At 48.0% G+C, this 15,478-nt stretch overlaps 1 pseudogene across 1 annotated transcript; it reads right to left on the reverse strand.

The window, feature by feature from the left end:
* Positions 1–668: 668 nt before the first annotated feature.
* On the reverse strand, positions 669–2,306 carry LOC308577932 (zinc finger and BTB domain-containing protein 9 pseudogene; annotated as a pseudogene). Its single transcript has one exon. The product of its transcript is annotated as a zinc finger and BTB domain-containing protein 9 pseudogene (transcript).
* Between the last annotated feature and the right edge of the window lie 13,172 nt (positions 2,307–15,478).

Genomic DNA, 15,478 nt, shown 5'->3' on the forward strand with positions numbered 1-15,478 from the left:
AGACCCCCTGGCTGCCGGCTGCCCCCCCTGCAGCCCCAAGGGCCAGACCCCTGGGCCGGCAGCAGGAGGAACCCGAGGGGCTCCTCTTCCCACCAAGCCCTTCCCCTGCCCAGGTCCTCTCAGAAGCAGCTTCCAGAAAGGCTGGGCAGCTCATTCTTACGTGGGGAAATCATAGGAGGGCAGAACAGTGGGGAGGGTTGCCGCCAGGGGCCCCAGGGATCTGGGACAGACGCGCTTTGGGGCACAGCGAGGCGGGGGGCACAGGGCCGTGTGCAGGCCAACAACCAAAATGGATGTGACGGAGGAAGAGGAAGAGCAGGGCAAGGCCACAGTGGAGCCTCCATGTCCAGAGCCAGTCCACCGGAAGACCAGGGAGGGCAGCAGCCGGGGAGGCCTCTCTCGGCCCCCCATTTCCCCCCGGAGCCGTTGGAGGGGCTGAACGAGAGCAGCTTTCCACGTCCTCATCCAGCAGCCAGTTTGTGTGAATGGTGGGGTTTTAATGTTGATTTCAAAATTGTGCATTGAACTGGATTTTAAATGGTGTCCAGACAGAGGCAGAGAAGTGGGGGGTGCGCAGACGCCACCTGGGGGCAGCAGGGACTCCCCCCCCAAAGAAGGTGGGGCAGGAAGAGCAGGCCTGTACGAGGCCCCACAGCTTACATGCCTGGGAAGGGGGGACTGTCCAGGAAGGGGAGAGCCCTCTTGACGGAGCCCCCCCTCCCCATCACCTGGGGCTTAACCCTTCGCTCCCTGCCTTTCACGCCAGCCTGATCCCCAAAGTGGCGGGGCTGGTGAAGGGGGGTCTTTGGGCGTGTCTATGCCATCGCCCCCCAGCACAGGGTGAGGTGCCCTGCCCACCACACGTACTCTGGCCCCCTGACCCCCAAACCCGCCTCTGTGCCCCCAAGAGGGTCCACAGGGATTCCCATCCCTCCATCCATCTCTGGGTGGGCCTCTCCCCCCTGCTTCTACTTGTAGGTCCAGCAGGCGGTGGCCCAGCCCTGCCCCTTGCAGATCTCCTTGTGCTTGAGGAAGCAGCTCTGGACGCGGAACTTGCGCCCGCAGTCCTCGCAGGCGTAGAGGTTGCCGTCGTGCGTCTTCATGTGCTCGGTCAGGTGGTGCTTGAGCTTGAACTTCTTGTTGCAGACGGAGCAGCCAAAGGGGCGCAGGCTGAAGGTCAGCATGATGTGGCGGTCCCGCTTGGGCTTGACCGCAAAGCGCTTCCCGCACAGGCAGCCAAACTTCTTGCCGTCGGGCGCAGACATCAGCTTGACGGGCGCGTGAACCACCTGCCCGTGCACGGCGTGCGCCAGGATCTCGTTGCCATGGAGGTCCACGGGCTTCCACGAGCTCTCGGGGAAGGCCACCGAGTCCGCCTTTGCCGAGAAGCCGCCGCCGCCGGGGCCGCTGGACGAGGACGCCGCCGGGGCGCCAGGGAGCAGGTAGCTGACCTCACCGCTCTCCTGGATCTCGGCCGGGCACAGCCCCGACACGGCCAGCGGCCTGCCCAGAGACTTGAAGAAGCCAGCCTCTGACAGGCACGAGCTGCTGCCGGCCCCGCCCAGCCCCGAGCCCGAGGCCGCCGCCTCCTCGGCGTCAAAGCGCTCCTGCTTGATGTAGAAGACCTTGGGGGCCTCGTGGGCCGAGGCAAAGGGCGGCTCCTTGACCCGGCTCTCCTCGGCCTTGGCCGGCCCGTTGGTGGAGCCGCTGCAGATCTGCGCCTGGTGCTCCTCATCCTCCTCCTCGTCGTCCTCCTCGTCGTCCGGCGGCACGCGAATCTTCAGGACCTCGCCGTCGGGACAGGTGCGCCGCCGCCGCCGCCCAGGAGCCTCGGCTTCGGCCTCGTCCCTGGAGCCAAAGTAGTTGCTGCTGCTGGGCGACTGGCTCTCGCTGGCGCGGCTGGACCAAGGCCGGCAGGCGCCGCCCTCCAGCTCCTTGAGGATGCCTGAGCACTGGTCCACCACCTGCCACATCTGGAGGCCGCTGGCCACCAGGAGGTGGCTGGGCAGGGCCTCCAGCAGCAGCCTGAGGCGCCCCGAGTAGATGAGCTGCAGGAGGTTCTCGAAGGCGTCCGGCTCGATGACGCCGGGCAGCACGATGCAGTTGGTGTCATGCAGGAGCAGCTTGTCGTGGAAGTAGGGCGAGGAGGCGGCCAGGACGCTCTTGTGCGCCTGGAAGACGCGGCCCTGGACGTGGATGGCGATGTCGCAGAACTTGCCCTCCAGGCGGTGCTTGTTGAGTGACTCCAGCAGGACGGCGGCGTAGTGAGGGAACTCAATCTGCACGCTGCGCGTCTCGGGCTCCATGGCCGCTGCAAGGAGGAGGAGGAGGGAGAGGGTGAGGGGCCAAGGGGGGAGGAGAGGGCACAGGGGGCTCCGCAGGCCAGGCGGGAGGGAGCCCAAGGGTCATCTAGCCCAACCCCCACAAGAGGCTTGCTTTATCAACTGTATTGCAGGGGGCTGGGCTCCTTTCCAAACCTTTCTCTCTCCTCTGCTGCTGCCTTGTCTCAGAAGCCTGGGCAGCCGCCCACCAGGGATTCCTGATGATACAAGGTGTTGGGATAAAAAACCATAAAACAACATTGTGATGCCCCCCTTTGGGAACGCTGCCTTCTGTAGGTGGCCACGGGAAGCCACAAGTTTGGCCAGGAGTTCCCTGTTTGACAGAAATCATATTTCTCTTTCGGAGGCTTCTGGCTGGACAAATTTTGGAGCCTCCTTGAGTCTGTTCATTTTCTAGTGCTGATTTGTGGGTTCATTTGTCTGTTTTACAGCACTGTTGCTGATATTTCACAGTGCTCCTAATTGTGTTCTGTGATTTGGAACAATGTGATTTGTTTATTTCTGTTAAAGTAAGCTGCTTTGAGCTTTCAGTAAACAAAAAATGGCATGTAGGCACATTCAATAATTTACACAGAGAGAGGAATTGGTAGGGACCTCGAGGGTCATCTTTTAAAATATTTTACTGCAAGCCGCCCAGAGTGGCTGGGGCAACCCTGTCAGATGGGAGGCACATAAGTAATAAAATCTTGTCCAGCCCCCTAGATAACCTTCAGGGTCCCTTCTGACCCGACATTTCTACGCTCCTCAGCTGCCGCTGCTGCCTGGCCTCCGGTGAAGCTCCAGGATCTCTCCAGCCACTGGAGCAGGACGGGGCAGGAGGAGAGTCCAGAATAGAATAAGGGGAGGGGTCTTCTTTTGCTGTTTACTTATTGACTTGTTTTCCTCTTGTATATTATGGTGTGAAACACCCTGAGATCTGAATGTGTTTTTTTTAATTCAGGAGTGTACGCCCGACAATGGAGGCGTTCCACAACCGAGGTTCCACTGTAATAATATGAATAATAAAAGCACCCTGCCTATCAGAGACGGAGGCGCCTTTGGGGCTCTCTTGGCTTCTCTCTTCTCGCCCCATCTTTCAAGGGGAATCTCTGCCACTTCATGTGCCTATATGCTCCCCCCCTTTCTTTCCTGAGATTTCCACTATTTACTTCCAGTAGCACCTTAAAGACCAACTAAGTTAGTTCTTGGTATGAGCTTTCGTGTGCATGCACACTTCTTCAGATACACACATACTGTACATACATACATACATACACACACACACACACACATACATACAGTGTATCTGAAGAAGTGTGCATGCACACGAAAGCTCATACCAAGAACTAACTTAGTTGGTCTTTAAGGTGCTACTGGAAGGAATTTTTTTATTTTGACTCTGGGGTGTTAGCGGAAAAATCCGAGGGCTCCCTTGGACGAAAACAAAGACACCAACTAGGATTACTTGGAGCAAAACAGCAGCCTGTAGGCTTGGCCTTGATTGAACTGTTGCAACAGGGTGCTCCCCTCACTTGCAGGAGAGAGGAAGGACCCAGAACAATGGTGCGCAAGGCCTTATAAAGACTTTTGAAATTGCCACCCTGTAGACCAAGACCACCCCCTGGAACATCATACATACATCACAGAAGGGGTGTAACCTAAGACCACCCCTCAGATACATCACACCTACATCACAGACAAGGCAGTCCAAAATAGAATTTTTAATATTGTTTTTCTCCCTTTTTTGTTTATCTCCTGTCTGGCAGGTTCCTTGATTGGATTGCCTGGGGAGCCTGGCCAGTCTTTTGTAATGATAAATACTTAGTTCCTGGGCCAGGTCACAGGCTGACACCCTATTCAAACACAGACATACCCTTAAGACAGGATTTGTGAAGGAAAAGACAATGGGGAGGCTTTTCCGGTTTGACCTTGCAGAGAAAACATTTGCTCAGTTTAGGAACCAAAAAGGTTCCAGGCGTGTCTTCCTGTGCTGATCTATATATGTGCTTGGTTGGTACACTTATGAACATTATCATATATTTAAGAGCATAAAATTCCTATTACAGGGTTGCGGCAAATGTTATGTGCAAATGGCTTTAGATACCTCTTAGGTCCATATACCATATATTCAACCAAAAAACAGCAACAATTTGTTATTGACATAGGATGGACATATTGGCTGGACATATTCTTATGAAAATTATGGGGGGGGCACATCTTTAAAGTTGTTAAATGTTACAAATATTATGCCTGAATGTATTCTTTCAACTTGACAGCTTAGGTAAGTTACCTAGCTTTAAAAAATCATAAAATCAACTCCTTTGCCATTTTCCTCTATTCCAACGCTATTTTGCCCTTGGAAAAGGGACTCCAGGAAGTGCCCAGAGGTGACAATTGCTGAGCTGATTGTTTACAGGTGATGGATGAAGTTTATTCTAGTACACCTGATTTGAAGGACATGCCAAATCCTGCCTGGCCTTCCTGGTTTGTGGATGGTAGCAGCTTTCTGGAGGGAGGCCAACGAAAAGCGGGGTACGCTGTAGTAGCCCTGGAAGGGGAAATCATTGAAGCCTCCCCACTTCCCCCTTCTTCATCCGCTCAGCTTGCACTACAGTTGGCTGAAGGCATAGACATTAATATATATACTGACTCAAAATATGCTTTTCTTACCCTGCATGCCCACAGAGCACTTTGGAAGGAGCGTGGCATGCTCACGTCAAAGGGGAGCCAGGTGCAGCACCCCCAAGCCCTTATGGATCTTTTAACTGCAGTATGGGCTCCCAGCCAAGTGGCTGTGATACATTGTTATGGACATCAAACTGGACTAAGTGATGCGGCCAGGGGCAATCGCCTAGCCGACAAAACAGCTAAACAAGCAGCTAGACAAGAGGCACCTGCTCTCTTCCTGGGATCCCTGATACCAGAGAAGATTGTGGATACTAGCCTTAGACCACCATACACCACACAGGAGCGACAAGTGGCAGAAGCTGAGAAGTTGGCAACTACTGATGAGGGATGGTATCTTACACCTGACAACTGCCTATGGGTGGCAGAGTCCCTAGCCCCCCAAGTTGTGCGTCGGTACCACGACTCCTGTCACGTGGGGCCCGATGCTCTGGCCAAAGATCTTGGGAGCAGTTACTATAGATCCAAGGTTAGCTTCTGAGGCCTGGAGGCGTTGTGTTCTCTGCCAGAAAAAGAATCCCAGAACAGGACCCTTACCTCCTTCCGGAATTCAACATCAAGGGACAGCTCCCATGGAGGACTTAATTATTGATTTCACTGAACTGCCCAGGTGTGGCTTATACCATGATCTCTTAGTGGCTGTCTGCACTTACACAGGAAGGGTGGAAGCTGGAAACTTCACACAGCCTACAGGCCTCAAAGCTCTGGGAAAGTTGAACGTATGAATAGGACTTTGAAAAACCAGCTGTCAAAACTAACCCAAGAAACGAACTAAAATTGGGTTAGCATGTTGCCTCTCGCATTGCTTCGCGTTCGAAGTATTCCCGCTAAGCATATTCATCTGAGTCCTTTTGAATTAATGTTTGCTAGGCCCCTGCCTTATGTGCAAATGATATCTCCACATTCAACTCATGATATGCATATTGAAAACTATTTGCAGTCTCTCTCGCGTGTGTTTTCTTCTCTCAACAGGTGGCAATTTGCCAGGACGCCTTGCTCCTTGGTTGAGCCCCTCCATTCGTTTTTACCGGGTGATGAGGTCTGGATACGTGATTGGGCCCAGACGCCGCTCCAGCCCTGTTGGAAAGGACCACACATCGTCTTACTTTCTACTCCCACGGCTGTTAAAGTCTCCGGCATAGCTCCTTGGATACATCATACCCGTGTAAAGAAGGCCTTCTCGGATTGGACTGTTACACCGCATCAACAAGAGCCGCTTCGACTCACCATTTCCAGACGTGCTCCAGACTGCACTCCAGCTCCTGCAACCAGCGTGGATTGAAAGGGGACATTTTCTTTCCTTTCCTTTTGCATAACTGAACTTTATTGAAGGTACCTGGGCCTGGTTTGCTTTACGCCACCCCTGCAGAGGAGGGTGTCTAGTGGGTCTTTTCTTTCAGCGTAATTACACCCCAGCCCGCTCTCTGGCACTTACCTAAGCCCCTCCCCGTGCATAAAATGGCTCAGATACGACTGTTGGTACCCGTGCTGGTATTTTTGTTGCCTTTGACCTTAGAAATGCCAATACCACTCACACTGACCAGACAACTGCTTCAATCGTGGGGGGCCCACCACACAAATAATAAGTGGGTTCAGGTTGCCGAGATGGTTGCGTTCTCTGCGAATTGGACCAATTGTGCCGTCTGCACCCTGGCCCCTGTAGATGCTCTGGGAGGAATGCCACTCCTCCCTGTGCCTTGGAATGAGTCCTTGGTCACAACTCCACTTGTTGCCTTCCAGCCTCTGGGCAACCATTCTTCTTTATGGAATCATTCTGTCCCTTTCCTGGTTCACCGGATCACTGGCTGCCTTTGTGTCAACAAATCGAATGACGCCAGTGACGCTCAGACCTATGTGGGCACTTCCCACTGTGATCGTACCTTCCCAACCCCAACAAACATGCCTGAGTCCGAGACAGGAACTTTTTCTGGTTCCAATTTGACTGCATGCCTGGCCCGCTTGCTAACAGGCACCATATCTGCCCATGGTCAGGACGTTTACTGGGTGTGTGGCAGGAAGGCCTATCAAGGGCATCCTGATCAAATTTGCAGATGACACCAAACTGGGAGGGGTGGCTAACACCCCAGAAGACAGGATCACACTTCAAAACGACCTTGACAAATTAGAGAACTGGGCCAAAACAAACAAAATGAATTTTAACAGGGAGAAATGTAAAGTATTGCACTTGGGCAAAAGAAATGAGAAGCACAAATACAAGATGGGTGACACCTGGCTTGAGAGCAGTACATGTGAAAAGGATCTAGGAGTCTTGGTTGACCACAAACTTGACATGAGCCAACAGTGTGACGCGGCAGCTAAAAAAGCCAATGCAATTCTGGGCTGCATCAATAGGAGTATAGCATCTAGATCAAGGGAAGTAATAGTGCCACTGTATTCTGCTCTGGTCAGACCACATCTGGAGTACTGTGTCCAGTTCTGGGCACCACAATTCAAGAAGGACACTGACAAACTGGAACGTGTCCAGAGGAGGGCAACCAAAATGGTCAAAGGCCTGGAAACGATGCCTTATGAGGAACGGCTAAGGGAGCTGGGCGTGTTTAGCCTGAAGAAGAGGAGGTTAAGGGGTGATATGATAGCCATGTTCAAATATATAAAAGGATGTCACATAGAGGAGGGAGAAAGGTTGTTTTCTGCTGCTCCAGAGAAGCGGACACGGAGCAATGGATCCAAACTACAAGAAAGAAGATTCCACCTCAACATTAGGAAGAACTTCCTGACAGTAAGAGCTGTTTGACAGTGGAATTTGCTGCCAAGGAGTGTGGTGGAGTCTCCTGCTTTGGAGGTCTTTAAGCAGAGGCTTGACAACCATATGTCAGGAGTGCTCTGATGGTGTTTCCTGCTTGGCAGGGGGTTGGACTCGATGGCCCTTGTGGTCTCTTCCAACTCTTCTATGATTCTATGCCCTCCCAAGAGGATGGTACGGGGTCTGTTTTCCAGCCTACTTAATACCCCCCCATGTGGATTCCTGACCAGATTGCCTCTGCACTCCCTAGAAGGAGGCGTTTCGACTGACCTGGCAACAATTGCAGGTGGGAGTTCCCAGAATTGGGGCAAAAATCAGTGGCCTCCAGAAAGGATACTGGCCCATTATTCTCCAGCCTCATGGAATCGGGGAGAGAAAATCTCTGGGGCAAGGGGGCTGATCTAGAACTTGAACCGCGTAATCAGACTCCAGGCAGTGGTAGAGATTGTTGCTAACACAACAGCCACGGCCCTTAGGTTAATTGCCACGCAATTGGATGAGACACGCGTTTCTCTCAGTCCGCTTAGCGTTGGACTTTCTCCTGGCGCAATATGGCGGCTTTTGTGCAGCGTTAAATCTCACGGGTGGGGCCTGTTGCTTTAACATCTCTGATCATGGTGAAGCCATTCGCAATTTGGCAGCAGGACTTGAAACAGTGGCCCATATTCCTACCGAAACCTGGGAGGGATGGGACATGTCATGGCTTGACTGGTTGCCAAACCTAGGATGGGTAAAAGGCCTGTTTTTGCTGCTGCTTGGCCCACTGTTCATCTTGCTAATTTTTTGCTTTTCTGTACCTTGCCTGCTGCAATGCTTGCATACAATGACACGCAATATGATTTCACGCATGCTTCGCCCCCAGATTATAGCTCTGACCCGAGTATATCAGCCTGTGCCTTCCTGGGACGAGCCTTGGAGGCTGCCCAAAATTGAGAGGTGTGGAATGAAGGGGTAGTTAGGGTTACCCCAGAAAGCCCTAAAAACTGTTTGTGAATTCCCCCCCCCCCCCAGCCAGGCCTCGGCGTACGCATTTTAAAACTGCATTTTCCTCTAAGACAAAAAGCATGAGCTAAGCAGTCCTCTCTGTAACAAAAACGCTGTAACAAACCTACAGCTGAGAACAGTAAAGCCTTTCGCTTCCCAGATCCAAGATAACCTTGTCCTGGTACATTGACTTGCAACATACTTCCGGGAACAGAGTCAGAGAACGAAAAGCAACATTTCTATGTAAGAATCTGTGAAGGGGGAGAGGGAAGGAGGGGCTTTGGAGAACAGGATAAAAACCTGATGTAAAATACTTTTTGCTGCGGCCTGTCTTTTGTGAACTGAATCACACAGGTGCCTCTGCCCCCCCCCCCCATGGCAGAATAAAACACTCTTTCTCTGGATTAACCCCTTGGTGTCGTTTGGCTCCTTTTGTCTCTGCTCGGGTGCAACAATTTTTCCTACCCATGGATTAAAAAGGCTACATACCAAGGAGAGCCTAATCCCATCCCCAAACTTGCCAAGGGGCCAGACATGCAAAGGAAGTTCTGTTTTACTTTGGGTGGTGGGACTTCAGAAGTGTTTGCCTATGCTAATCTAACACCTGGGTCTTGCCCTGACATGTCTGCTTATGCTGATGTTGTACCAAGGACTTGTCTGGACATGTTTGCCAAGGTTAACCCCTCCCCTTTGAACTGTATTCTGGGATATGGTGGGAAAGTTTTAAAAAGTCGTCACCCCATCCTCGGGGTTCCAAATTCCTCTTTGACCCTGTTGCGCAATAAACTTTGGTCTACAGCTATTTGCTCCGGTTGGTGGTGTTACGGAAAAATCTAGGTGCGGGGTTACTCTGCCACCCAGCTCATCGGACTAAGTCCGTGGGTCCCTGCGGAAGAAAATGAGCTCAGCCGGACGCAGGAGCAAACTGCAGAAGATCCAAGTTTATTGCGCAACAGGTTCAAGGCGAGATTGAACCCAGAGAAAGGGGTGACATGAACTTTTGAAATTTCCCTCCATATCCCAGAATACAGTGCATGAAACGTCACGAATACATTATGGGAAGGTTGGGTTTCACAAGTTACATCATGAATATACTTTACACGTCATGAATACATTATGAAAAGGTGGGATTACATTAATTAGCATTTTCGGATGAGGGAGGGGGGATATGCGGAGCGGGAAATATACATAGATACACATTTATTGAGTACCGGTGGTGGCAAGACAATGGGTCAGAGATATGCATCGTCTGCCACCTAATATTGCCTAGAGGGAAGGTTTGGCAAATTAAGAAGTTCCTGCGTACGTGACCTGCCGCTTCGGGGATTATGGAAGTAGGGATAGCATCATGGAGTCCACGGGGAACTGAGTTGAATGACACCGAGAGCGAAGAAATCGGAGTTACGGTTGATTTTATATCAATTTCTAAAGATTTCAATGATTTCAAACCCATTCTGTACTATAGGGCAAAAGCAGAAACAGAATGGATACATTGTAACAGGAGGTCCCTGGTTTCGGATCCATTGTTCTTGCCGTGGGGGGCCGTCAGCAGCTTGTCAGGGGTGAAATGAGGCGTGCAGGGGCTCCCTGAGCTAGCTTCTGCAGGACGAATGCATGGCTGTGATTGGCTAAAGCGGGGCCATAGGAATAAGCGGGGCCTCAGATGTTCCTAGAAGGAAGGGGGAAAGGAGCCCCCCCCCTTCCGTTCCGTATCAGTCCCCCATTCGGAGATAGATTTGCATTAAAGTTCTGTAAGAACTTGCAAATCTTTTCTCCGCACCCTAAATCTCGGTGAATGGGATGTGTGGCTTTATGCAAACCTGAAAGGGACTTGCAAGCCATGCCTCTTACGGTCATTTGCAAGTATAGCAGTGCAGGTAGCTGCATATAGGGTATTATATAAAGAACACCTCTTGTATTTTGTTGCTAAATTACTTGTGGCATTCTCAATAGTGTTTTATGCTTTACACCTAGCAGGAAGGTCCACTAATGACTGAAAAATGCAGTTGGTGTTTTGTCCTTCGCCATTTTTGTGTATTTCTCAGGTGTCAAGCTAGCTCTTCTGTGGTCTCACAGTGACATAGTGCTACAGCAACACATCCTGTCTGTTGAATCCCCTCGGGGCTTTCATTTAACCATGTTGCCTGGCATTCACCATAGCTGGCACAGGCTGGACATCTCGTGAGGGAGAGGTCTTCGCCTTGGCCTTCCTATGGGATTCTATCATAGGCTGTGGTTTTGCACGCATGGGGGTTGCTCACTTGCACTTAAAGGACCAAAAGGCTAATTGCAGCCTGGATACACTTGCCCAATTCAAACTGAGTCCAATTTGAATTTATCTTGCCCCATGGTTCTCAACTCTTCAAACCAATCTGTTAAAAGAAAACCATTCTTAACAAGGGCAGTTGTCCAAATAAGTCAATTTAACTCTATAAGGGATCATTCCTGCTAAACCAAAGCATATGCACCTTCATGTACCTGGTGTTTTATGGATCCAGAAGCTTGTCCTTGGCAAAACGAGGTTTAACACATTTTAAAATGGATAGGGAAAGTTGGCGGTGGAACAATTAAATGTGGTTACAAGTTGATCTAAACATTGGACTACACAATAGTGTGAGCTATTAGAAAGTATAAAATGCATGAGAATTCTCCATTGGTGTGTAAGCAATAAGACATTAAACATAAAAACAATTACACACAAAAAATTGCCCTCCTTTGTGGAAATCACACTGTCAGACACATTTCAACATTCTTACATAATAACACATAATACAAAACAAACTAATTAAATATCAGTTACATATCTTGACACAATTGTGATCTTTTATGCATGTATCTTTTGAATCCTGGAGCACAGTCTTAAGGTTCAAAAGTGAGAAAATGTCCTTGCAATTCAACTCCTCCCCTTAGCCATGAGGGGTTGTTGCTGCTTTTCATCATTGCATCTGTAGAAGTGATATCCTGTAAGGGGCAGGGTTTTGGGGCTTAAAGACAGTTAGAAAAGGGAGGGGGCAAAAGGCGAAAAGGATGTGATGTCCTTCGGTTTCTGTTGGAAGTTGCAAATAATAAAATCTTAGCGAATTAAGCGTTTCATTCATTCCAATATTATTATCACATTTTCCTATAACTACTGTTATTATCTGCTAAGTTTGTTTGCTTTTCTTCACTTAGTTTTTGTTGTTGTTGTTGTTCTTTTCATATTATAAAATAAAAAATTACTCCACATGTATAGAAAGAGAACTGTAAAAAATACAAAGGTTAAAAAATAAAAAGGAAGCAAAAAAATTAGATTACCAGTTAGATGAAAATGGACTTGACACAAAGACATCGGATTCAGAAAATAACTATTATTAAATAGTACAAAGATATTATCAAAACCACACATATTACTACTGGACTGAAAAAAAAGGGAAAACAATGGGGAAAACTTAAAATTCACCATGTGCTATCCAATAAAAGAACTTCATGAGACTGACTTTCAACATGTGATGAACATGTCCCCAAAGTAAAACACAAACACACAAAATGAGCTATGAGGAACCAAAAATAAATAAATGCTAAGACACACAATTAATAATGAATGGCAATTTAAGGTTGTGTAAGTACCTTGCACTAGCCAAAATGACAGAATTAATAAGAGATGCTCAGGCCGAAGGTAAACAAGTACCATTCCACAAACAATGTTTGGTTGTGCTTCGATTAACTTCATAGACATCATGGAGAAACGTATTAAATAAATGAAAACAGATTATTTGTAACTTGAAAAAAGTGTCAAAGCCACAAAGAGATGGAAGTCACTAATATAGCAGGGATTCAGACGTGTTTCACAAAACAGAAAGAAAGTTGCTGTGGGAGGAAAAAGGGACAAACACTTTGTTATCGGGGTTCACATATCCTGTTAAAAGGGAAAATTATTTCATGTGAGAAGCCTGTCAGGAAATGCTGTTCCTAAAATTCCCATTGAGGGGGGAATGCTTTGATATTTACCTGTGAAAAGAATTTGGCATGTTAAGATTTGGAACCTGGAAAACTCTTGACTTTTGATGGGCTAGTTTTTTTTGTTTTTTTTTTTTTTAGCCTTTTGTCTTAAGTAGCCCCTGGAGCAAAGACAGATTAAGGGTGATTTCCTTCAATGGTTCCGACTTTTCTTTTACATTTGGAAGAAACCTCCTCTCCCTCCTTACAGTTCCCCCCCCCGTCCTCTCTCTCTCTCTCTCTCTTCTTTAGCTGATCTAGCCTCTGTGCATGTGCAGAGTTCATGTCTCAGCAAACCTTTTGTACTATTGAAAATGTTGCATCCTTTGGCTAAATTAACATTTGAATAAGGGAAGGGAAGGGTATGGAGTAGATTTTGAGAACAGGGTTTGATTTTAAACAAAAAAGAGAAACTCAGCAATTTAAGTATTCACCAAAGCTAGCGATTTCAGCCCAAGCAAACGAGACTGCTTCCTTTATGTACAGGAAAGGGCTAATATCCCTCTGGCCATTCGCGGAACAATCAACCGCTCTCTTATTTATGAGTAAAAATGGCCAGAGAGTTAGAATTCATAGGAATTTTTTTTTTAAATTTTTTTTTTTAAACATTCTCAGTCATTTCGGCCTTACCATTTGCAGACAAATGGATTGGTCAAGGCTAATTCTACTTGATTATCCATTTGTATGTGCTTAAACTTTGAGTAGACTTTTAAGTCTAATTTTTGTAAATAATAGACAAAATGATAAACACTGTAATCACTTAAATGCCTGATATCACCAGTTCTGCTTCAAACATCATGGCTTTCACCTGTCATCACACCTTTTAAAAAAACAAAGAGCCAACCTGGGCTGAATTTCAACTCATCAGCCACAAATTGGGAAAGTTGAAAGGGACCTGGGGTCATCTAGTCCAACCCTAAAATACAGGGTTCATAGCAAGATTTGTACTACCAGAAACACACACATACTTATGTACACAGACACAACTGGAGAAGAGATCACAAGCCATGCGCCTATCATGTACTAAGGAAGAGGAAAATAAAAGTACCCAATTCTATACAGAACCCTTTTAGCAGATCTTGAAGCTAGTTTGAGTGAGAGTTTACTTCCTTAGACTAGAGAGTGCAAGTTCCTATAGAAATTATCTTTAAAGGAATATTGAAGTGAACATTTTTCCTAAGATAGGGAGAGGATCTCTTATAAAGCATAGTTAAAACAGCCATAGATTTGTTTTTTGTTGAACTTGCAGAGCAATAGTAAGCCTAATCTATGCCCCCCCTTGCAGTTTCCTTTAAAGGAAGCTTACTCAGGAGTAAATTTACCTGGCACAGAATAAGAAGGAGAAGGGGGAAAAAAACCCTGAAAGAGACAGAATGAAACAAGGGGGGGCATTTTCTAAGAAAAGAGGCCAGGAAGTCTTATAGAGACTGATATCAGGAGCCTTACAATAACTCTTCTGTCCAACCAAATCAAAGTTAAACCTGGACTCAGATATTTTTCTTAGAAGGAACACCATACTTTCATAGGCATATGCTTAATGAAATACATACACTGCATTTTAGCTTGAGAGCAGTTGGCTCAACTAGGCTTTTGCAGCAGAAACATTAGGTTATCAGCACCTTCCAAAATAAGACTGTAGACTCACAATCTCAAAAGTTGGGGCAAAGCAAGAGGTGGGGTAAACATTTGCACACTTCATTCTCAATTTTTGTCTTATTTAGGACTGCTAAGATCCAGCATGGCTTCCTTAGATTTAAATTTTGAAGCAAGCTTGCAGTTTAAACTATGCACACTTAAGAAAGGCAGTCTGCCAGAGACAGAAGGAACAGACAACACACATAACGGACAACATGTAAACATACATATTCTCATATATGTATTAACAGACAACACACATAACAGACAACATGTAAACATATATATTCTCATCCTTTAGTTGGTTATTGCAAGGAGATGGGCCACTACCTTTGGCTTCATTAAGTGAAATTAGTAGGAAGGTCCCACATGGTTTTATGAGCCTCCTTGCCTCTTCAAACACACCACCAGGTAATCAGACTGGTAGGGCTCACAACGCTTGGTTGACTGGGTACCCCTTTATAGATGCATGCGTTGCTGTTGTTGCTCTTTTGCTTTTTCCTTTTTTGGGGGGGGGGTCTGGGATAGAGAAGGGGAAAAAGAGGGGTTGATTAGGATTGGTATGTCTAGGGGTTTGGTATGCTTAGTACAGGGACGTATAGTAAAGAGGAGAAGGGGCTTCTAGTTGCCTGGCAACTTCCTTAGTGGGTTTTAGAGAGCTCTAGCTATCCGGTTCCTTGCGTTCCCTTTCCTATTTCCTATTTCCTTATTTCCTTATTTCCTATAACCTGGGGTCTCTTTCCACTCTGCCGGTCCTGCCCAATTCCTCATGGGCTATCCCTCCTGGCAACCTCCTACCTATTGTCACATCTCAGGAAAAGGGGCCCTACTGGACGCCCGCGCCATGCGGTGCCAGATTGGGTGGTCCCTGGATAGAATTTCGAACTGAAAATCCCCCTTGCTTTTGGAAGCGGGCTCACGCACGGTTATGTGGCACCGACCAGTGCGGCTGGGATTGGGATAGAAAGCAAGACCACTTCCCGCCCCCTTGCCGGGCGCTAGAGAAGTTCGGAAAGAGAGCTCCAACCCCTTGCTTTCAACTGGGATGCCCGTTGCGGAAAGTCGGCTGTCTTTCCAAGCCGGGTCTCACCGTCTTACTTTCGGACTCCCAATT

Source organism: Podarcis bocagei (genome assembly GCF_964188305.1).
Source record: "Podarcis bocagei genome assembly, chromosome: W".
NCBI classification, from domain to species: domain Eukaryota; kingdom Metazoa; phylum Chordata; class Lepidosauria; order Squamata; family Lacertidae; genus Podarcis; species Podarcis bocagei.